Source organism: Symphalangus syndactylus, chromosome 4 (assembly GCF_028878055.3).
Source record: "Symphalangus syndactylus isolate Jambi chromosome 4, NHGRI_mSymSyn1-v2.1_pri, whole genome shotgun sequence".
Lineage (NCBI taxonomy): Eukaryota > Metazoa > Chordata > Mammalia > Primates > Hylobatidae > Symphalangus > Symphalangus syndactylus.
The window spans coordinates 60,926,281-60,950,590 of NC_072426.2; the positions used below are offsets into that span (position 1 = coordinate 60,926,281).

The following is a 24,310-nucleotide window of genomic DNA, read 5'->3' on the forward strand; positions in this document are numbered from 1 at the left end:
GTTAGTGGTGTCAATCCATAGTTGAGGCTTCCTCTGTTTTTTTGGGACTAATGAGTGATCAAGGTAAGGAAAAACAAACTGAGTAAGTGAGTCCAATGGCATAGCACTCTCAATTTGTTTTACCTGAAGCCAAACCCAAAAGCCAATTTGATAATGCAAAATTACCAAAGCAAAGCTTGCTCATAATATAATAGATCCTACTTTCTTGTGATAAGAATGTTTCTACAAGGAGATGATTTGGCTAAAATGAGAATGCCCAAAGGGTATCTTCCTTCTACTCCTGCCTGAGGAAAGGAAGCAAGGACACTCCAGCTCCAAATCAAAACAGGCGGTTTTCATAGGCTGAGAAGGAGATGTAGAAGCAGTCTCAAGACCCCCCCAAATGTATGCCTCTCAAGCTCATAACGCTTCTGAAGTTTCACAGAAAATTTCTAGCTAGCAACAATGGCCAACAGACAAGGAATGAAAAGCTACCCTCTGTACACCCCTTGACATAAAGAAGACAGAGCCGCACAAAGTGTAGGTCATAAATAGTGACCATTCTGTCACCACAGACCTCCCTTTATTATGACAGAGGAAGTCTGGGGATTACAGGCAGCAGCCACACTGCAGTAGGCAGAGGGAAGGGAAAGGTACAGAGAAGGGAACACTGAAAAAGCCACAGTTCAGAAGCAAAAGACATTTCCATACACATCCTGTCTCCCCCTGCATCCTCCCAACCCCACTCCAGTCTCAATCACTCACTCCCAAATGGACAAAGATGAGTGTGCAACAGCCTAGCTTGTGGAGTCTGCCTGTGTAAACAGGCTGGATTTGCTAATTGTGAAAACTCTTCTGATGAAAAAATCCCCTCACTAGAACTTCCTAATCAAATGTATTTTGTGTGCTCTCTGACAGAAAATAAAGAAATTTATTCCAGAGTCAGAAAAGCCCCAGGATGTTAAAATCATTCTTTTAATTTACTATAATAGTATCTTAAACTGAAAGCCTAGGGATTGAACTTAAAATTTGCCTTTTAAAATATCCTTTGTTTAAAATAAAAACTTTCTCATTGTCCCCATCTTATTAGCATACACATCTTCTATTTATGGTTGTATCTTCTCATCAAATATAGTTACTAAAGGCCTACTATGAGCCAGCCATGAAGCACTGGGGATCTGGTAACAAAAATGACAAAACCCTTGTCCTCATAGATATGAAAATCCAGCCATAGAAGTGATTCTTTTCAGCCTTCCTGGAACACCTCAGTCACTTTGTATAATCTACAGTGACTGCAGTTACTAATATTAACATCTTGATAGAAAGCTGCTTCAAAATCTTCAAATGCTTAGCCCAAGTTTCAAACTAATATCTTCAAATGTCTTCTCAGGGCTGCTTTCTTCTCATAAGTGATATTTTATTCTATTGCTCACAAGGTTTTTTTTCCAAAAAATATACTGATTTTGGATAAGAAATCCTCATAGTCTATTAAAGGATTGGAACATTACAGTTAATATCTAACTCCTCTGGCTATTTATTGCTGTGTTTTAAAACACATATAACTTCCCCTTTTGGTTTGTAACAGCTTTTTATAAAAGCTCTGGGTATATTTCTTAGCCCTTTTACTTTGGTCAAATGAAAAGCACTGAGTTGTGGTTAAAATGTGAAAATTCAATCTCAAGCCTCTTAACCCTCAAGGTCACTGAGGATGCTTTTGTGTGCTCATTTATGTTGTGCCTTTATCCATGAAGAAATTTGTTGTTTTCTTTAGTAATTATATTTTTACTCAGAAATTATATGTTAACAGCTTTAGCATCTCAAGGGAAACAATTTTATTGGTAAGTTTGATCAATACCTGAAAGTTTTACATTTATACAATGTCAACTAGATGTGTCATTTGGATAAACCTTTTGATAGAATATTTTAATTAGACTATTTGCAAAAGAAAAAGTTTGATTTTTCTTAATTGGGACAGAACTATTTTTAATTGTTATTCTTTATGTGACTCTAAATTTAAGCCATGTGTATCTTAAATTTTCACAAAATAATTTTGTGTTTACATATAAATTAATAATGCTTAAAAGCCTGTAAATGTGATTTTAAATGACTGGGCTATTATTCTATACTTTTTATAGACCATGAATTCAGTATGCTTGGCCAGTAAATAATTAGCAAAAATATTTTCTTATTTTTCAAAATTAACAATAGAAAAATGGCAAAATGTAATATTAGAGCATATCCAAATCAACTATAGTTCAAACATGAAATCAATGATAAAGTGTCAGGTCTCCAGTTTCCCAACCCAAAGCCCTTACCGTTAAAACATAAACATAAACACTTTCAGCAATTCCAACAACTAAGTCTATGGCTAGTAAAGTCCTGTGCAGCAGATACTACAATAAATATAGAATACTTATAAAACGTGTTTCAACAGCACAACCACTCAAAAAACAATGCCCCTGTGTCTGCATTGTTGGCACCAGAAAATTGAAGTGCTACCATCTGGTCATTTTTCACCTGGTGAAAATGACTATTGTATCCATGGGTACCTGGCAATTTTTATGAAGTTGTAAACATCTGGATTATTAATGCTTCTGGATGCTGTCATATTTAACTCTTTTTTTTTCCCTCTGAAAGAGCTTCTATGATCCATTTTCACTTCTTTACCAACAGACGTAAGATATGCTTGCACCTGTTGTGTAACTAACCTGCAAATAAAATCTATTGCTAGAGATTCCTTGTTTCTTGCTTTAGGCATGTGATATGGTTCGACTGTGTCGCCACCCAAATCTCATCTTGAATTGTAGCTCCCATAATCCCCACGTGTCATAGGAGGGACCCAGTGGGAAGTAATTGAATCATGGGGTAAGTTTCTCCCATGCTGTTCTCATGATAGTGAGTGAGACTCACAAGATCCCATGGTTTTATAAAGGGCAGTTCCCCTGCACACACTCTCTTGCCTGTGGCCAGGTAAGATGTGCCTTTGCTCCTCCTTCGCCTTCCACCATGATTGTGAGGCCTCCCCAGCTATTTGGAACTGTGAGTCCATTAAATCTCCCTTTCCTTTATAAATTACCCAGTCTCTGGTATATATTTATTAGCAGTATGAGAACGGACTAATAACAGCATGACCAGCACTTTTCATTTTATACCCACTCATGCAAACTCATATTCCATAAATATGGAAACCAAAGTATAAAATTAAATAAAATCTTCTTTAGAAACCACATTTTTAGAGGTAAAGCATGTTTGAGCTTTTTTGTGTGACATGGACTTTATATCACTTCTAAATCACATCAACAACCAAAACACTAAGCACCTGTATGAACAGCACGTGTTTCCAGCTAATAGGAGCCAGGTATTCAGACAAATACTACTGCTGAAACAAACTAGAAATACTGGATAAAATATAGATAACTTCTTAAAAGCAACAAACAGCTGGAATGATAATAAGGAATTGCTATGCAAAACTGAAGGAAAATGGAACCACTGAAAGATAAGCAAGCAGGGAAATTGCTTTTGTTTCCTGAGTGCATTTCCCTGCAAACTTGAGCTTTTATTTTGAAAAGTTCCAGGCAAGAGGGCAGATATCAAAGGTCAATGTCCACACAAGGTGCTCAGTCCAATAGGGAGCCCTCTTCACAGTCATCTGAGACCTCAAAAAGCAATACTCTAAGGGTAAGAGCAGAATAATAAATAACTAGCCCTTCAGCAGATTTATAACCTGGGTTTTATTGCCAAGACTTACAACAAAACTCAAGCTTCAAACTTGGTTTAAAATGCTCCACACGTCACTTGTGACCACAAAGACTGGCAGAAGTAAATGTCAAAGACAACCAGGTGTACAGCAGAAACAACAAAAGAGAGAAACAGATCTATAAAGACTTCAAATAATTGAGCTGTGAACAAGGCACTGTGAAACAAAAGGGATGGAGTAAGGAAAGCAGTTATGGTTCCCCAAAGTAGTATCACTTAGTTGGGAAGTTAAGCAAGCTGAATTATTTGAGTACAGATTTATTTCATGGGTGTTTTTTGTTTTTTTCCACTACCTCTCCACTAAGACATACTACTTTGCATAAGAACAGATGATTATAAATGTTAGCAAATGAGAAATATAAGCACCAAATGAATGGCAGAAACAATACATACTACAGGACTTCAGAAAGTTATACTCTTTTCTTAATACAAAGTTTTGATAATGATGTAATAAATCTTAACAGAGAATTGCAATTTGAAACATTTGAGAATTCGAAAGCATCACCAAAATCTGATAAATAAGATGTAATTGAAATAATTCAAATAACATTTTTCTCACAAATTAAAAGCTTTTTATGAAACACCAAACTTGATGGTTCAGGTGGAAACTTTGGGCAATATTTAACCCAACTAACTTTGTAAAATAAAAACATCTGTAGAGTTTTTTTTCTGTTTCAAGTCCTGTGATACACACAGCTTAAATCCCATGTCTTCACAGAAAAGGAGTAAATTCTCTCTCTCCCCTAATTTCTTGAAAAACAGAGTAGAAGCTCTCTCAGCGAACCTTTACTTAAGAAAATGTTTCCATTTTCTCTATAAATGCTGACTGATGCCCACCATGCACTAAAAGATTGTGGCTTACTAGCCATTCTATAATATATGTACATTCTTCTTCCACTAGTAAAGTTATATGCTTAGCAAGAGTCAAGTATGTTTATTCCAAACCTTTTGATCCTATTGTACTTGCTATTGCAATTACATAATTTAAATAAATCTTATATTATCTAATACAAATGAGTTCCAAAAATTGTTGCTTTATGAAAATTAAGATGCATGCTTTGTAAGAACTTAATAAAGGGGAGTTTCTACAATATTGCTATTGAATTATGGGTATGACTGAAACAGATCAAAAAGATTGGGGAGGAAGCTTCGAAAATATTTAGAAGTTCTACAAACAGATTGTTTTGCAAGTGTCTTTAATTACTGACTGCCTTTAACAGATAACAAACCAGTGAGACAATGCCTACAAATAGGTATTGTTTATTTTTAAAAACACAAAGCAATACCCCAAATTCTGGAAACTTCTTAAATAAAATATACTTAAATAAAAGGTCTTGACTGGACATCAGATCATTGGTAAAAGAATGTCCAACTTATATGTTTCAAGTTGAAATAAAATGTTTAAACTATGCATATATCAGTTTTTTCTCCACTTCAACCACCTTTTTTATTAACTGATCAAATAATGGTTTTGCTACTGTTATGAAATAAAGCTTCTTTGTGTGGTAGAGGGCCTCAAATTTGGGTTTTTGAATCCTAATTTGGGTTCTATGTTGGGTACATTACTTCACCTTTACGGGCTTCAATCTCATTTCACATGAACGAAGACAGTATCTACCTAACAGAACCAAGTGAAATAGCACATGTAAAACATCTGGTAACAGATCAACAAATGATACGACTATGATTATTGTTCTGAAACAACACAAAACATGAATATAAAAGCATAAGATAATAAAGTAGATTTACAATACCGAAACACGATGGATGGACTGGAAATAAGATAGACTCACCCCCAGAGATAGCGTGTGTGCAAAGAGATTGCTGATCACTTTGAATGGTCAGCATCGTTAATAAGCTCACACTTTTTATGACTATTTGGTAATGATAAAACCCAACAATGGCTGGGTGCGGTGGCTCACGCCTGTAATCCCAGCACTTTGGGAGGCCAAAGTGGGTAGATCACCTGAGGTCAGGAGTTCATGACCTGTATGGCCAACATGGCAAAACCCCATCTCTACTAAAAATACAAAAATTAGCCAGGTGTGGTGGCATGCACCTGTAATCCCAGCTATTTGGGAGACTGAGGCAGGAGAATTGTTTAAACCTGGGAGACTGAGGTTGCAGTGAGCCGATTATCACGCTACTGCACTCCAACCTGGGCAACAGAGCAAAACTTCGTCTCAAGAAAAAAAAAATCTAACACACAACTTGGAACACTGTGGAGTGAGTCTTAAAATCAGTGAGCATGTGTGCTTGAGAAAACATTTAATATCCCTGATAGAAGTGTAGCTATTTATAGTCATTTTAGTTAATGGGCTTCATTATCAAAGATTTAGACCAGGCCTTAATCAGAATAAAGGGACGCCTCACAAAAGCTTTGTTTTGAATGGAAAAAAACAACAAAGAACAATCACCATTTGACATCAAGTATGCATAATTCCAAATGGAAGTCTCTGTAATAGGTTCTTTTAAAAATAGATTTATTACCAAAGCAAAGTAATAAATAGGCAGGAGATGGACCTTTATTTCACTCCTATAATTGATCCAGTTTTAGTTAAGGGCAGAAACTGGCCCAGTTACAGGAATAAAACATAAGAGTACAGAGTCAACCAATCTGTCAGCTTGGCACACCTATGAAATATTGTGAAGAAAATTTGTCAGAATAAGCATCTTTCTCACTCATTAGATTGGAGATGAAATGTCACCTTTCCCAAACAAAACAAAACAAAAACAAACTAACAACACATACAACCACATGGTAGGAACTACAGTTATAATTGAAGACAAAATCCAGGAAGAGGAAATTCTATAACTTGGGCATCATTCTGCTTATATATTTTCCATGCGGTGTCAGCATTAAGGATTACGACTGAACTCAAAAAGAGCTGACTTTAAATGTGGAAGTGTATTTTTGGATAAGTCAGAGTGGAGGGTTTCAATTATCCTCCACACCTCTCTGAGCCTTCTGGAGAGGCAGCTTGGAGGCCCTTCTCCAATTAAAGCAGAGAGTGTATCTCACTTCCATACTGTAAAACTCTATCTTAAGAAAAGGATCTGCTGCTTAAAACAATCTGAAAACCACTGAAATAACCCATGCGAATTTTTTTGTCATGGGTGTTCACAGAAACTAATGGAGTTTGGTAGCCCTCTGCTGGATGAAAGATATTAAATCCAGTTGCTCTGAAGTACTATTTGAAGAATTAAAAGTCTTCATAAGGTTTAGAGGGCTACTTTAACACTTGCTGTGTATATTTTTGTGTTTAGTGGATATTTTTCTGTTTTGCAGAAGAGAAAAAGACAATGTCCTTTCTGTCAAGCCATACCATATAACAGCAAGCTAGAATAACTGAATACAAATTATAAATTTAAGTGCTATATAATTTTTTGAGTAAAAATAGGAATGAAAGAAAGCTAGTAAAATTTGAGCATTAGCAAAATATTTATAAGTTAGCAGTTGCCACATCCCTCTCCCAAATCTCTAACGGGGTTAAGGATTTCTCTTAACTTGTAGGTTAAATCAAAATATGTATAACCAATTTCTTTAGAGTTTGTTTATGCAGTCTCACACTGTACACTAGTATACATTAAGTTAAATCTAGTCTTACACACATTTGAGTAATACAATATGATCAGGTTTTTTGTTTAAGGTAAGAAAATTTCAAACATGATGGTAGAATTACCATAGACTATTCAACTTTTAAGTTGGATGTACAAACGCAGTTTGTGAAGCATGTCAGATCATGTAACAATACTCTACAGAAATTGTTTCACAAATGAACCTTCATGCTTATGGCTGACCCAAATGGAAAATGATTTAATGTGTGTTTGACAGCAATAGTAAAACTAATGAGTCTTGAAATAGTTTCTTATAATCTTCGATCAATTTTTGGTTAATTTTATTCCATACAGCTAATCTTTTCAAAATCCCATCTTTCTATTGTAGCAATTAAAACTGTCTCTTACTTTCCACCTTCTCTTTTCTCTTGTTACATGTCTGGCCTCTGTCACTGCTGCTTCCTAAATCAACTGATAAGGTCTTGCCTGGTCCACAGTCTCTTCAACTTTCCTATCCTCACCACTTGATACTGACTTCCAAATTTTGCTAAGGGATTAAGGAATTCTTTTACAATTCTCCAAAACGCAGGACCAATTTACTTTTGCATCTCAGTTCAGATAAAAAAGTTTAAACTTTGATGTCAAATCATAATTCCAACCTAGGTTAATTATATGCCTAAGACTTCAGAAGGGCTACCTACTCATAAAATTTGCCTGTGACCAACTGCTCATAATTTAACTAAATAGCCAAAATTCCTCTCCTCCTGAATTTCTATTCAGCTTTGCCTGTCTGCTAGGGCACCCCTGTCATGCACATTAGCCTCTCAATCTGATTGGATTATCACCTATTTCCTGGAGTCATTTTCTAGGGTTACCACAACCATCAAGTATGCTGAATTGAATTACATGCTGTTTCTGCTGCTCACTGTCCATAACTAGATACTTCCAGGAGGGGTCCCAAGATACTATACTATTACCTAAATTATGTTCTTCATTGTTACCCATTATTTCTTATTCCACTAATTTTAAATCCCATTCACTTTGTTTGCTATATTTTTATGATCCTGCGTTCTCTTTCAGTTTTTTCCCAATTATACATGTTTTTGTTGTTGTTGTTGTTGTTGTTGTTGTTGTTATGCTTTGAGATGGAATCTCGCTCAGTCACCAAGGCTGGAGTGCAGTGGCACAATCTCAGCTAACTGCAACCTCCGCCTCCTGGGTTCAAGCAATTCTCGTGCCTCAGCCTCCAAAGTAGCTGGGACCACAGACATGTGTTACCACACCCAGCTAATGTTTTGTATTTTTAGTAGAGACAGGGTTTCATTATGTTGGCCAGGCTGGTCTCAAACTCCTGACCTCAGGTGATCTGCCTACCTCAGCATCCCAAAGTGCTGGGATTACAGGCATAAGCCACTGTGCCCAGCCCTCCCAACTACACATGTTTTTCACAATTCTTTTCTCTTCTTCAAAACAACTATCTAGATTTGTAGAGCTCTTTTTGTGATAATAAGGTTTTTTAGAAGGTTTTATTTTGTATAAAGACAAACTAATTGCTTTTCTTTTTCACCTCATTTCCCAGCCCAGACTTCCTACCATGTCTCCATCAACATCTAAAAAGTAAAGGAAGAAAAGAAGAAAACAACAACAGCAACAACCCCAGCATCTAACTTTTGAACAAAGGGCAGTAGCATTTCACCTAAGGAACAGGAACATTAAGTAGGAGTTATATTCTTACCTCACCACTGAAAAGAACAACAAGCTGGAGAATGACAATGTGGACAAAGGAGATTTAGCATTTGACCTGTTCCTCTTACTTCTCAAACCCTAGGTTTCCGAGGCCCTTGGTATTTTAAAAAATACTGCCTAAGTCAGGATTTTGTCTGTCTTCAGAGGGAAGGAATCAAAGGCATGGAGGACAAGGGGGACAAAAATCACAAGTAATATTTTTTAACCTAGAATCCAAATATTGGTATTTTATTCTACATTGAAGCTTAAACATCTTACTCTTGTTTTATATTTAAGCAAATATTCAGATGTGTGTACATATTCCACTTCCTGAGAATGACTAATGGATATATTTAATATGTATACTCTATCAACTTTATATAGCTGACTTTTAAAACACTGACAATAAAAGCTTGTACTCCTAAATGTTGATGAAGCATTAAAAGCACAAATAATATTCGGTAATACATTTCCAAAGATCTTACGTGCTTCAAAAGTACAAAATCAGTCTTTTAACTGGATTTTGATTAGTGCTAAGCAGAATTCTAAATTATTTTATTCATTAGTCATAAATTCATGACAATATATACTGGAGTGTCTTTTGACTACTTTCAAAAATTGCCATTAAAACATCACTGACATTCTTTTCTTTTATTTCAAAATACATTTCTCACTTAAAAGAAATCTTCAGTCTTACATAATACTACTTTTAAAACAGTTGATGTTTTTGTATCATGAAGGCCATCAAACCCAGTCAATTTCTGGCCATCTAAGCACCTATTTCTTAGCATTTAATGCCAAGGCTTTTCTTATATGAATGTTTTAAAAAAAATTAGTGAAAGAGGATGAAAAGTCTCAAGTCATCATGACATAAGCCATATCATAGTATTTGCATTCCACATTAAGGACATCTTCATTTTATGCTAAGGATTATAGCAAATCAAGTTGCAAAGAAAGCTCTATTTATAGTTTAATCACATCAGGAGTAGACAACACAGGATTACATTTAGGTGAGCATGATGAAACAGATAACATTTTAAATTAAAATATACTTGTTTTTCTAAGTAAATGAAATACTTAGGCAAATACAAGGAGGAAAAGCAATTCTGTGAAGAATGCACAAAATTAAATACCGTGTTGCATTAACTTTTGTCCTGTTTTCTTTTCCCCACCTCCCCTCTTCCCTGTGTTATACTTTTCTATTGGCCCAAAGTGAAGAGAATAGATGGATAGGAAAATAACTTGGGAAAGTGAAGAGGAACTGAAAATGAAGTTAGTCCTGGAACAAAAGGTGAGAACAATAAAGAGGAGGATATCTAGAAATTCAGTTCTGTCTAGGTATGTGGTTAAGATACTAGGAAATATCTTACTAAATTACTAGTGACCTCCACATTGCCAAATCTCATAGAGATTTGACGGTCCTCATATTATCTGACTTTTTAACAGCACTTCACAGTTGGACATTCTTTCCTCTTTTGGAATTTTCTTTTCTTAGTCCTGGCACTCAACTTTCTCCTGTTCTTTTCACAGTCTTTCTGCTTTGCTTCAGTTTTCTTTAAGGAGTCCTCCTTTTCTATCGGAACTCATATTCAGAACTGTCCTGGGGCTTCCTCACTTCTTAGCCTCTATATGCGCCCCACCAGCAGCATCTGCTCCCATGGTGGTAAATCTCATATATGTGCTCAATCCAAAGTTCCTATCTCCGGTTCTAGCCTCTCTTCTGAGCTGCCCATTTGACATACCCACTTTGATGTCTCACATACTATTTTTGGATTTTTTCCCCTGAAATGTTTTTTTCTCCAGGCTTCCCCATCTCAGTGAATAGTACCCAGCCAAACACTTGGGAGTTGTCCACATTCAATCTATCCCCAAGTCTTATAAATTTTTCCACCAAAATATATCTTCCATGTATCCTTTTTTGTCATCCCCACAGCCACCAGCCACCACTGCTGCTCACCAGGTCTATAACCATAACATCCTATCAGCTCCCCTACTTCTACTCTGTCCCTCCACCATTCCTCTCAGTGCAACAGTGTCAAATTATAGAATTGTTTCCACTTAGCCAATGCCCAAATAATTCCAATAAATTTCCACTAAACTTAGTAACAACTCCAAAGCCTTCATGAGCTGGACCCTCTTTGCTTCTCTCTCCTCACCATACACCAGTGACACTGGCCTTCTTTCAGTCCCTACGTGCATTAAGGTCTTTCCCACTTCAGGGCTTGCATGTGTACTTCCCTCTGCCTGGAATGTTGTCCTCATTCTTGCATCTGACTCATCCTTCAAATCTCAACTTCAGTATAACTTGGTCATAGGAGGCTCCCTTAATGCATTCCCAACTCAAGCCAAACTAGGTCTCCTTGTAAAACTCTCTTATACAAACCTGTGTCCTCTTTCATAGCACTTACCACAACTTCTAGTAATATAGGTAATTGGGTTCTTATTTGTTGAATTTTTTTCTCTCCATAGGAATATAAACTCCACTAAGACAAGTTCCTGGTGCCAAAAAACATTAACTGACATGTTATTTGAGCTCTGTAACTTTTTCTTGGATAGATGAATGAATGCATGAATGTATGAAAGAATGAAAAATTTGTTGTTGCCTAAGAACATTGGAAGGAATATTAATAATTAAAAATGCTAAAGTTATATATCTTCAGAGTCCAGTTACCACCACTAATGCCTAGAATTTGACACATCCCTTGGGATCCATATTGAATTTCCTAGAGAAATTAAGGATATTTCCTTCTTACAGCTAGAAGAAATACTATCTCTGCAAAAAGTTACTCTGTATTTAGTCAAAGCCTGATTTTTGGCAGTGTAGGGGGAAATATCAAATTCATTCATGTATGTAAAAAACTAATTATGATACATTTACATATATACATTTGGAAAGAGATACATCAACATGTTATCAATAGTAATCTCTGTAATTTGGAAAAATGTTTTTGTTGTTGATTTTATTCTATTTTTTAATTAATTAAGGTCTATAGTTTGCATCAGAGTTTACTCTTTATGTTGCACAGTTCTATGAGTTTGGACAAATACATTGTGTCATGTATTCCAGGATCATACAGCATTACAGGATCATACAGAATAGTTTCACCACCCTAAAAATTCCTTTTGCTTCATCTATTCATCACTTCCCCTTCTCCCCACAAAAGTTCTGAAAAACACTGATGTTTTTATTATCTCTAAAGTTTTGCCTTTTCTAAAATGTGATATAGTTTGAATCAAATGGTATGTAGCCTTTTCAGGCTTGTTTCTTCACTTAGCAATATGCCCTTACAGCTGCTCCATATTTTTTTGTGGCTTGATATTTCATTTGTCACTGAATAATATTCCACTGTAAACTATAATACCACAGTTTATCCATTCATCTATTTAGGGATATCTTGGTTGCCTCTGATTTTTCACAATTATGAATAAAGCTGCTGTAAACATTCAAGCGCAGACTTCTGTGTGCACCTAAGTTTTCATTTCATTTGAGAAAACACCTAGAAGTATGATCACTAGATTGTATGGTAAGACTGTGTTTAGCCTTGCTAAGACACTACCAAATTGATTTCCCAAGTGGCTGTGCCATTTTGCATTCTTAACATCAATGAATGAGAGTTTCTGTTATTCCACCTCTTCGCCAGCATTCAGTATTGTCAGTGTTTTGGATTTAGTAATTCTAATAGGTTTGTAGTGTAAAACAACATCTTGTTTTAATTTGCGATTTCCTAATGAGATATAATGTCCAGCATCTCTTCATATGCATCTTTTGCCATCTGTATATCTTCTTTAATAAGGTATCTGTTCAGATAACTTACATATGTGTAAACTGGATTGCTTGTTTTCTTATTGTTGAGTTTGAAGAGTTCTTTGTATATTATGGCTATAATTTCTTTATCAGATATGTGTTTTGCAAAGATTTTTTTTCTTCTAGCCTGTGGCTTGTCTTTCTATTCTTTTAACTGCGTCTTTCATAAAACAGAAGTTTTAAATTTTAAAGAAGCCCAACTTATCAATTTTTGTTTTCCTGAATTATCTTTTTGGTGCTGTATCTAAAAACTCTCATCAAACCCAAGGTCACCTAGATTTTCTGCTATGTTATCTTCTAGAAGTTTTATCGTTTTACATTTTACATTTAACTCTTCATCCATTTTGCATCACTTTTTGCAAAAAGTATAATATCTGCCACTAGATTCACTTTTTGTCACATGTGGGTATGCAGTTATTCCAGCACCATTTATTGAAAACACTCTCATTTCTCCATTGAATTGCCTTTTATCTTTGTCAAAAATCAGTTCACTGTATTTGTGTGTATCTATTCTGGGCTTTCTATTCTTTTCCATTGATCTATATGTTAATTTTTTCACCAGTACCACACTGTCTTGATTACTATAGCTTTATATTGTCTTAAGTTGGGTAGTGTCAGTCTTCTGTTATTTTTCTTCCATATTGTGTTTATTATTCTGAGTCTTTTGCCTTTCCATATAAACTTTAGAATCAGTTTGTCAGTATCCACAAGACAACTTGCTGAGATTTTGATTGGGATTTTATTGAGTCTATAGATCAAGTTGAGAAGAAGTGAAATCTTAATAATATTGAGCCTTCTTATCTATGAACATGGAATATTTATTTAGATCTCCTTTGGTTTCTTTCATTATAGTTTTGTAGTTCTCCTCATATAGATCTTATACATGTCTTATTAGAATTACACATAAGTATTTCATTTTTTGGTGCTAATGAAAAATTCCAATTCCAATTGCTCACTGATGGTATATAGGAAATCAGTTGACTTTTGTATATTAACCTTGTATCCTGTGATCCTACTATCATCAATATTAGTTCCAAGAGATCTTTGCTGTTGTTGTTGACAATTTGGGATTTTCTACATAGACAATTATGCCATCTGTGAACAAAGAGAGTTTTATTTCTTTTTTCCCAATATTTCTGTTATTTTCTTTTCTTGTGTTATTGTATTAGCTAAGCTTCCAGTATGATATAGAATATAAGAGTAAGAGAAAACATTTTTACTTGTTCCCAGTCTTAGGGGGAAGCAGCTAGTGTCTCACCATTAAGTGTAATATTTGCTATAGGCCTTTTGTAGATGTTATTTATCAGGTTAAGGAAGTTCCCCTCAGTTCCTAGTTTTCTGTGATTCTTTTTATGTTTTGAGGAATGGGTGTTGGATTTTGTTTAATGCTTTTTCTACCTTCACTTACATGATCATATGATTTTTCTTCTTTAGCCTGTTGATGTGATGAATTACCTTAATTGACTTTTGAATGGTGAACCAGCCTTGTATACACAGAATAAATCTCACTTGATAATGTGGTATATAAATCTTTCTGTTCAGCATTTTTACATCATTTTCATGACAGATATTGGTCTGTAGTTTTCCTTTCTTGTCATGTCTTTATTGGGTTTTAGAATTAGGGTTATACCAGCCTCATAGGATTAATTAGGAAGTATTCTCTCTCCATTTTTTGGAAGACATTATAGAGAATTGTTATCATATCTTCCTTAAATGTTTGGTAGAATTAATCAGTGAAACCATTTGAGCCTGGTGCTTTATTTATTACAAGGTTATTAACTATTGATTTGATTTCTGTCATAGATACAGACTTACAGATCACCTATTTCTTTTTGTATAGGTTTTGGTAGATTGTACTTTTCAAGGAATTAGTCCATTTCATCTTAGTTATGCATAATATTTATTTATTGCTCTTTTAATATCCATGGAATCAATGGTGATGATCCATCCCTCTTTGATTTCTGGTATTAGGAATTTGTGTTTTCTTTCTTCTTTTCTTTGTTAGTTTGACTAAAATTTTATCAACTTTATATATCTTTTCAAAGCATCAGCTTTTGGTTTCATTGATTTTACTCTATTGTTTTCAATTTCATTGGTATCTGCTGTAATTCTTATTTCTTTTCTTCTGTTTGCTTTAAGTTGATATAGTTCTTTATCTTCTCTAGTTTTCTATGATAAAAGCTTAGATTGATGGATTTTAATCTTTTTTCTTTTCCAAAAAATTCATTCAATGCTATAAATTTCACTCAGTAGGCAAATATAAAAAGAAAGTGGAAACTCTGAAACATGGCTTGTCCAATATTACATGAATAGCATTTATAAACCACTAAGATATTTTAGATTTTATCATTTTATTTATCTTATATATACACACATACATGTATGATTTGTGTGTGTATATATATATACATATACGTATATATATATGTGTGTGTGTGTATATATATATATACACACACACATATACACAAAAGGAAAATATCTATAGCTATTTTGGGTTTTGACTTTGAGCTAATGGCTAACTCAAATTTCAAAGTTAGCTTTGTAAAAGCTAAAATAATTAATAGTGCTCAAATATTTGCAGCATTCTGATTTCCCTACGTCTGGGCCTGTAATTTCTCTTGATTATGTCTAAAACTAATAGCCCTTCAAACAGAGTCAGCCGTTGGGCAAAAATTGGAAAGTTTTCATTTATACAGTGCTTTCTGAAATGAACATGTACCAAAAGCAGTAGCTTTTTATCTAACACTAGTCCATCCTAATTTATTTTCCCTTTGGTTTAGGAAATAGAGTAATCTTTGATAAGAAAACACACTCCCAAGCTGTATAAATTGGATGCAATTTGCATACTGGAGTCGACCACTCTTAGACAATAGCTCAAAGCAGCCAAATCTACCTTACAGAATATAAGATAGGACTCACTCAGAAAAACGGAATTATGTTGCTGAGTGACCTGAAGACAACCATAACCAATCTGAATGAGTTCAATTAACTTAACTCTAGCACAGAGATCTATCAGAAAAAAAGAAATCAGCTATACCTTTTTGTGGGAATAATTTAGGGGAGTGAATACTTGTCATCAAAGCACACTATCTGGCACAACTGGTGCAAAGGTCACATATAGACTATTCCAGCATATGAGAGAGAGAGAGAGTATGAGTGACTCACTTTAAGAAAATCTAATGATATAAAAAAGGAAAAGTGACACTGGACAACTCTGTATATGACAGACATCCTAGCCCAAATCTGGAATTGAAGGAGGGATAATATTTGCCATAGAAAGGTCCAAATAAAATAGCCCTTGATGGCTTTGGAAGCAATTAATATTGCTTTTGCCCAAGGCATATGGTACTTTACAATGAAGCAAAATATAATGGGGTAGGTCTTAGCTTGAATTTAAGCCCAGACTTAGACAAATTGTGTGGACTGGTAGAATGAGTCTTCCAGAGACCTACTTGCATAAGTATTGTGGCAAAATTGACTTACTATTTTTTTTCTATGTTTTTACATACAGCATTGAAGGCTTATTCTTCAATAGATGGTCTCCCTTCTTGCTTTGATAAAATAATAATGATAACAACAATAATAATAATAATAGTAATAGCTGGGCACATGGATGCATCTGTGCTCCTGAAGCATACATACATTTCCTAGTCTCATCTAAAGCAAAGTATGGTCATGTAACTATGTGATGACCAATAGAATTTTTTTAAAAAGAGTTATTTGCAGCTTTGGAAGTGGCGTTAAAAATAAAGCATAAATACTGCTATCCACTTTTTGTGATTCTGCTGGACATGATGGTTACAGCTTGAGCCATCAGCTCAGGCTGTGAGGTGGAAGCCTCATGGTAAGGATGGCAGAGAAGAAAGATAGAAGGACCCTGGATTCCTGAGCCCATCGAGTGCCTTACCAGCCCCAGGTTACCAATGTCTGGATTTATTTTATGTGGGAGAGAAATGAACTACTATCTTATTTAAGTCACTGTGATTTTGGGGTTTCATTGGTTCCAGTGATTAATCAGTTATTTAACAAATCAATTAATCCTGATTGACGAGGAGACTGGGAGACTTTTGTAAACAGCTCATTCAAACGGAAGAAGGAGCAATTCATAAGGAGACCCATGCAGTGACAAGGTGTCCTTCATAAAATAGGAAAGGCTGGCTGCTGTCACAGGCACTGAACTCCTGGTCAGCTTCTGAGTGCTCCTTATATTTGAACCCTATAGGAAGAATTGGGATGAACTTTGTAAGACGCTGGAGCACAGCTACGCTACTTTGGCAGCCCCTCATCAGAGCACCATGGGGAAGAAGGGTTCTAATCAGACAATATGCACGTTTGTATCCCAGTGGAGCCTGGTGATAGACCAGAGGGACATGGAATAAAGGAAAGATGTGCTCAGATTCCACATGGCAGCCAATGAAGTGGCTCACCAGACTCATTAGCACAGATGAGAGCCTGCAGTTAACTACTATAAACATGCATGGACAAAAGCTGTAGAAAGACATAATATGAGCATGCAAAGACAGTGAGATGTAGAGTACAAATGTATGTACACAAGAAACTAGTTCTCCTTTTCATATGATAAAGAATTATATTTTTATAAAAGAATTATTATTATACTTATAAACAGAAAGGTATAAATCTGTTTCACTTATTCTAACTTAGATTCTCCCCAATCCTCACAATCTAATTTGTGATTCTACATTTCCTCTACTGGGGATAACAATAGAATAATAGAAAGAAAGAATAAAGAGATAGGACATGCCAGAACATAGCAGTTCAAAATCTAAACACTTCCTGTCTTCGTTCCTGACACAAATCACAGGCAAACTCTCAGGCACCTAAATTCATCATTAAAATGGCTCCAAATCAAAAACGCATTTTATATGTAATAATTTTTACTCATATAGGTACAGTTTTAGAGTTCTTGGAGTATATAACCAAAATTAAAAGCTGTAAGAAGAAAAAGCCACAAAAGGAAAAAAGGTAAATAATAAAGATATATTTTGAAGCAACACAGTAGAAAAAAATGCCGCCTAAAAAAAGTCTCTTCTAGAAAAAGAAAATCAATATAAACGTTGATGTTTCCTCCATGAAAAATTCCTGAGTAATAACTGCATTCAAGCATCACTCAGCATCAGAGCACTTCTTGCCACTGAGGAATCCCAACATTGGAAGAGGGTAGTTCTCACCTTCCATTTTTGAAGACCTAATGTTCTATTTCACCAGCCCCTGCCAATTAGACTGTGCCACAGGATCTTAGCTGATGTGCAAATTGCTCTTATCTTTTAAATTTCACCTGTTGCTTTGACTTTCCAAGTGATGCTATTCTTCAAAGACACCACTGGAGGCCAGTCATGCTACAGCATGCATTCCAGCCACACCCTAAATTTTTTAAAACACAAGACAAAAACCATTAACTAGTTACAAAAACAATGCTTTGTGACTAAACACAAATGAATATACACAAATCTAACTTAATTTTTGAAATGCAACATAAAGTAAAATTGTTGCTGGTGATGAAATCTGGTTCCGACATTCCAATAACTAAATATGTTTAGTAACTAAATGTGTTTTTTATCTTGATTGCAGTGATGGCTTTATGGTTTATACATAAGTCAGAATTTATCAAATTGTATACTACACTAAATATGTACACTAAATATCTATGTCAATTACATCTTTTAAAAGCTGCTAACAAGAAGATAACTGTAATCCACTGCAGCTTCAATGTTTATACACACACTCACACACGCACACACACACACGCGCACACACACATGTGCTGCACCCTCTTTTCCGTCACATAAATTCCTTCTGGTCCTCTTAGTGCTTGATGTATTGTTTTGAATCCATAATCAAATATCCCCTTCAGATAAGTATCAAAATTTGTATTTAAGAACATGGTTCCTTTGAGAATGTCTCTTTTCTAACGGCTGAAGTCTTTGTCTCAGAGGTGGGTTGATAAGAAATGTCTTTATTTATTTATGAATCTGATACTTAAGCATAACAGCACTCCCCAGTTTTTAAGAGATCACTTTATCTCTTTTTTAAAAAACATCACAAAGCACTTCAATGGGATATGATTTGCAGATATATTAAAATAAGCAGAAAAATTGCCTAATTTAATTTGCATTCACATCAACATCAGACTCAACTGAAATATTTATTCAATGTGTTGGCTGCATGTTCACTGGGAAGATTTATCATTAATAATTGAAAAAGAGAAACAAAAGCTGCAGATTAAGGAAGGTCTAAGAAGTTCTATTCATTTATACAAGTTGCACAATATACTCTAGTCCAATATAAACACTGGCGAAGTTAATTATGAATTTGGGACAGATTTTCAAGCAAAGAAGAGTTACAATGAGCTCCAAACTCAAAGTTATTTGTTATCACAGAGTTGATATTTTGGTACAAACTCTACTAACATAAAAGGGAAGCAACAAATTCCAGTGAATTATTTCATGGAGAGCAGAAAACAAGGGTAAAGTTACTGTCTTATTTGGTGAAGGTTTGTTGTGTGCCTGCAATGATTCAGGCATATATCACCTAGATGAACATGTGACATAAAGAGAAGAGGAGAGCTGACTTTTATTTGAAGCTTGAATAAATGTGTTGGCGTTATTACATAATAAACAGAGTTTCAAAAAGCAAATTAGCTGGGTATGGTGGCTTACACCTGTAATCCCAACACTTTGGAAGGCCAAGGTAGGCAGATCATTTGAGGTCAGGAGTTCGAGATCAGCCTGACCAATATGGGGAAACTCTATCTCTACTAAAAATACCAAAAATTAGCTGGTCATGGTGGTGGACGCCTGGAGGCTGAGGCAGGAGAATCACCTGGGAGGCAGGGGTTGCAGTGAGCCGAGATTGCACCACTGCACTCCAGCCTGGGTGACAGAGCAAGACTCCATCTCAAAAAAATAAATAAATAAAATAAATATAAATACACAAAAAACGAACTACTTCTTATACAAATAATGGATTTGGGATTAGATATAGGAAATCAGGACATGTGTTTGCAACTTAAACAGTAATTTAATAATCTGAAGGATTTACTGAAACTTCTACAAGTACCCAATATAATGTCACAGAACAGCAGTCACCTGAACACCCTATCACAAATTCTCATAGATTAAGATAATGTATGCATAATAATTGGTTACTGCTAGTTCTATAAATCTATAAAACTGCACTATAAGCATGTTAAGGCATTTTATATTCTTATATGATATCCATGAAATCAAAAAAGTTAAATGTCAGGCTCAAGGTCAAAAGAATTGGGACTAGAGTTTAGTCTGTGTAATTCCCATTCCAGTGTTTTTTCCACTAGGCTCTTTAACCCTTGGAAAATTTATCTCCTTCTAATTTTTCAATTTTTAAAAGATATTTATATATCTTTGTAGGAGATTTTGAGAGAAATTTCTAATTCCACTTGTCATGTAATCAATAAGATTATATAGCACACCAGAGAAATAACTAAAAGAACCATCACAAACACATATTAATCACATACTATATGTGGACAATATTCTATATACTTTACACTCATGACCTCATTTAATCCTTATAATAATATGAGGTAGGCATTATTAATATCCCTATTTTATAGGCAACTAAATGAAGATTACAGAATTAAGTTGCTCTAAATCAACATGTAGTAAGTGGCAAGAAATGGAGGAAACTAAAATACAGAGAGCATAGTGAGTAACTCATTCAAAGATGAATAGCTAATTCCCAGACACTGGCAGAATCCAATCTCTCTAACCCAATGCTTCTCAGACATTAGTGTGAATAGGAATAAACTGTTGATGTAAATATAAATTCTGCTTCCATAGGTAGAAGCTGGGGTCTGAGAGTCTGCTTTTTACAAGCTCCTGGGTGATGCCCATGCTGCTGGTCCATGGACACTTTAATTAACAAGGACTTCTACCATTATTTCTGCCTATACACCAAGTGACTTCTCACTAGTTCATCTGCCTTGTGTTTATATGGTTCAGTCCTTGAAGTCAGAAGCAAAGGCAAGCCTGAACTATATTAAGTGCTGTAATGTATATTTGTTACGTTGTGTAGTGTATGGACTGCAATTCTGTGGCCAGATGCCATTCTTAAAAAAATCCAAATAGTCTCACCTTAATTTTCATCTTTGTACATTACCACATTTAAAAAATAAATTTAAGAATACACACTGGCTGTATTCAAACAATCTCAGAAGAGAAAAAAATGACATTTAAAGTGGAAATATATAATTTTGTTTTATAAGGAAAATCCAGTTTCTACCAATCTTCATATTAATGAATTTTGGTTTTGTCTGTTATTACAATACATACGACTATAAATCCTTAAGTTTCATAAGAATGTCCCCAAAGCCCAAAAAACAATGGACTCCTGCACATTCTTACAGTGTCTGAAAAAAAGACCTTTGTGAAATTCAGTGGTGGCTGTCACGTGTGTCTGAGAGAGCGCAAACTGAGAGAGGGTGGAGCCAAGTGATTAAAAGCACTTAATCTGTAAAACAAGACTATAACCACCGCAAAGCATTGTATAATCTTTAAACAAATTCCTAGAAACAAATTCTCATGCTCTGCAAATTTAGACAAATTTAATCCCCTTTCCATGCCTCAATTTTCTCATCTAAAAGTGGGGATATCTATCTCAAAGGGATGGCACATAATAAGCACTGCATAATGTTAGCTGCTGTTACTAAAAGCTAATTTTGATAATTTTCTGTAGTGTTAATCCATTTCATTTCTCTGTTTTAGAAAGCAGAACTGCAGACATTTGGACAGTTTTGCTTTTAATCAACATTAAAATTGCTAATTGGTAGGACAATGATAACTACTCTGGAAAAAATTTAGTAATGATAAACACTGCAGAATTCACAAGATCTTTAACAAAAATACAGATCAAATATCACATCTCTTAAAGACTGTGCCAATCCAAAATTTGATCAAAAGAAAGGCCTACTATTTAGTTAGTTTGCCTAAATTCCTGAGCTCAGAATTAAGGGCAATTTGGGATTATAATTACTGTCCTTCTTTCTTTGTAGCTTTCAGAAGCATTGAGGGAAGTCAAAATTTTAGGCTGTGTTGGCCTTGATATCAATATGATGCTAAAAATGACTGATAAGCAGTATTTTAAAAGCAGCAGGTGCAATCTGTGCTGAAGTATTACTGCCAAAATCAGGTTTTATGATATGGTTCAAAGATGGGCAGAATCTGTACCACTGCTATTCAGGGCTTAATCAGGTGGCAGATGGGATTCTTAAGTTCCTCATTTCTCTTTGCACCCATCCATCTGAGGGTCTCAATCCTTTATCACTGATGTACCACTGATATGCCCAGAAGTAGCCCTCAAATTGTGTTCGTTTATCAAACGTCAGAGACATGTTTGAATCTTTCAGCCACATTTCTGTCATTGTCTCAAACTCAAATGCCTAGGACAACCAGGCAGATTATAAAAGTATGGAAAGTGGAAATAATGGTAACCAGGTTGTATGTGCCCCGTCTAACGAGGGTAACTTCTATTCAGCTTCAAAACATTATATTAGAGTGGGAATGCTGGCCCAATATTATCAGATATTCTGACTTTTATCATGAAGCTAGAATTTAAGACTTTTATATAAAAGCTTCTGATTAAAATATTGGCAACTAACTCAATTTTTAAAACATAATGTGAGCTAAACGAATATGCCTGTGGCTTGGTCTAAGTATTTTCTAATCCCCAGATTTCACGGTAGATAATGCAACTTAAATAGATATGTATATATAAAAACAACTCCCAAAAAGAACCAAACTCAAAGCTTTTACTCTTTATAATGTCAGTTATTTGGGCCATTTAAGAACAGATAGTTCAGGATTAATTTTCAAGAACCTCTTCCTAAGTAAAGTTCTAATGTCTCACCCATCCATCCCTTAAAAAAAGAAGTAATCAAGAGGATATCTGTTTCATACCACTATGTAGGTTTTCCATTTTAAAACTCATTTTAGCAAACTGTAATAATATTTTGAGAAGCAAAAAAAAAATAGATTTTAGAAAAGGAGTTGAGACTAATAATTTATTTCATAAAACTGTAGCTTATCAATGACTTGAGATTTTTATGAAAGCTATATTCAAAGTTTGAAAGATTCTTAGAAAGACATTTAACTGAGAAATCTCACTCTTTGGGAAAGTCTTTTGAGTTAGGGATTTCTGCATTAGTGAAAACCATTCTATTCCCAAGATATGATTCCACAGACTTCCTTGTATGAGGACATCTGGCTGTAATACTATTAACTGCCCAAAGAATGGAAAACCAACTCCATTCAACTTTCACTCACTGTTTGACTTTACACACACAAACAACAAAACGCTTAATAAAAAACACCACATATTATTACATTTCAGAAAACCATTAGTGCTTCTGTAAGTCTAGAAGAAAAAATTATATGCCCTATGAACAAGAAGTTGTTTCATATATTTTTTTCATCTGCTTTTTTATTTTTATTTTTATTTTTTTCTGAGACAGAGTTTCGCTCTTGTTGCCTAGTCTGGAGTGCAGTGGTGTGATCTCGGCTCACTGCAATTTCTGCCTCCTGGGTTCAAGCGATTCTCCTGCCTCAGCCTCCCGAGTAGCTGGGATGATGGCATGTGCCAACACATCCAGCCAATTTTGTATTTTTAGTAGAGACGGGGTTTCTCCATGTTGGTCAGGCTAGTCTCAAACTTCTGACCTCAGGTGATCCACCCGCCTCAGCCTCCCAAAGTGTTGGGATTACAGGCATGAGCCACCACGCCTGGCCTTCATCTGCTTTTTTAATTGATGAAAACATCATTTCTACAATAAATACTAGCATCTTCCATAAATCATAGTAACATCTTAGATTATAAAGGGCTCTATTTATAGGGTTTCAAAGCATCTCCATGCTCATTATCGCCTTTCAAATATCTTCTTCACAATGGTAAAGTAGAACAAAATTAGGAGGCACATTTTAGAGACAAATAATCTAAAGTTTCACTTGCTAACATTCTTCAGTGCTTTGGTAATAATACAACATAACACAGTGTGTTAAAAATTAAAGATAGAAAAGAATAGTGACTGATGTCATATGGGTCATGAAATGTTTACAGTTCCTACCATCAAGAGGTAGAATCTATTTCCCATCACTGAATCTGGGCTGGCCTTGTGACTTTCTGAGACTAATAGAATGTGGTGAAGTGGCACTATGACTTCTAGAGGCTCGAAGTCCTAAGAGATCTCGCAGCTTCCATTTCACTTTTTTGGAATACTTCCCTGAGACCACCAGGTAAGAAAGCCAGTTGAGCCCACTGGAGTATGAGAGAATTTAAATTGTTGGTTTTAAACCATTAAGTGTTGGGATGGTTTGTTATGTTGTGATAATTAACTAGAGCAGAACTACGGCTCAAAAATATCAAATGACATGTTTAAATAGAGCTGGGACTCATGATAGGGAGAAGCAGTGTGAAAAGGGACACTGGAGCCAG

The 24,310-nt window shown here is 35.1% G+C and overlaps 1 protein-coding gene across 28 annotated transcripts in view; it reads right to left on the reverse strand.

Annotated features, from left to right (window-relative positions):
* Positions 1-24,310, reverse strand: part of ANK2 (ankyrin 2) — a 719,880-nt gene that overhangs the window by 279,479 nt on the left and 416,091 nt on the right. The gene's annotated exons all lie outside the window — the stretch shown is intronic.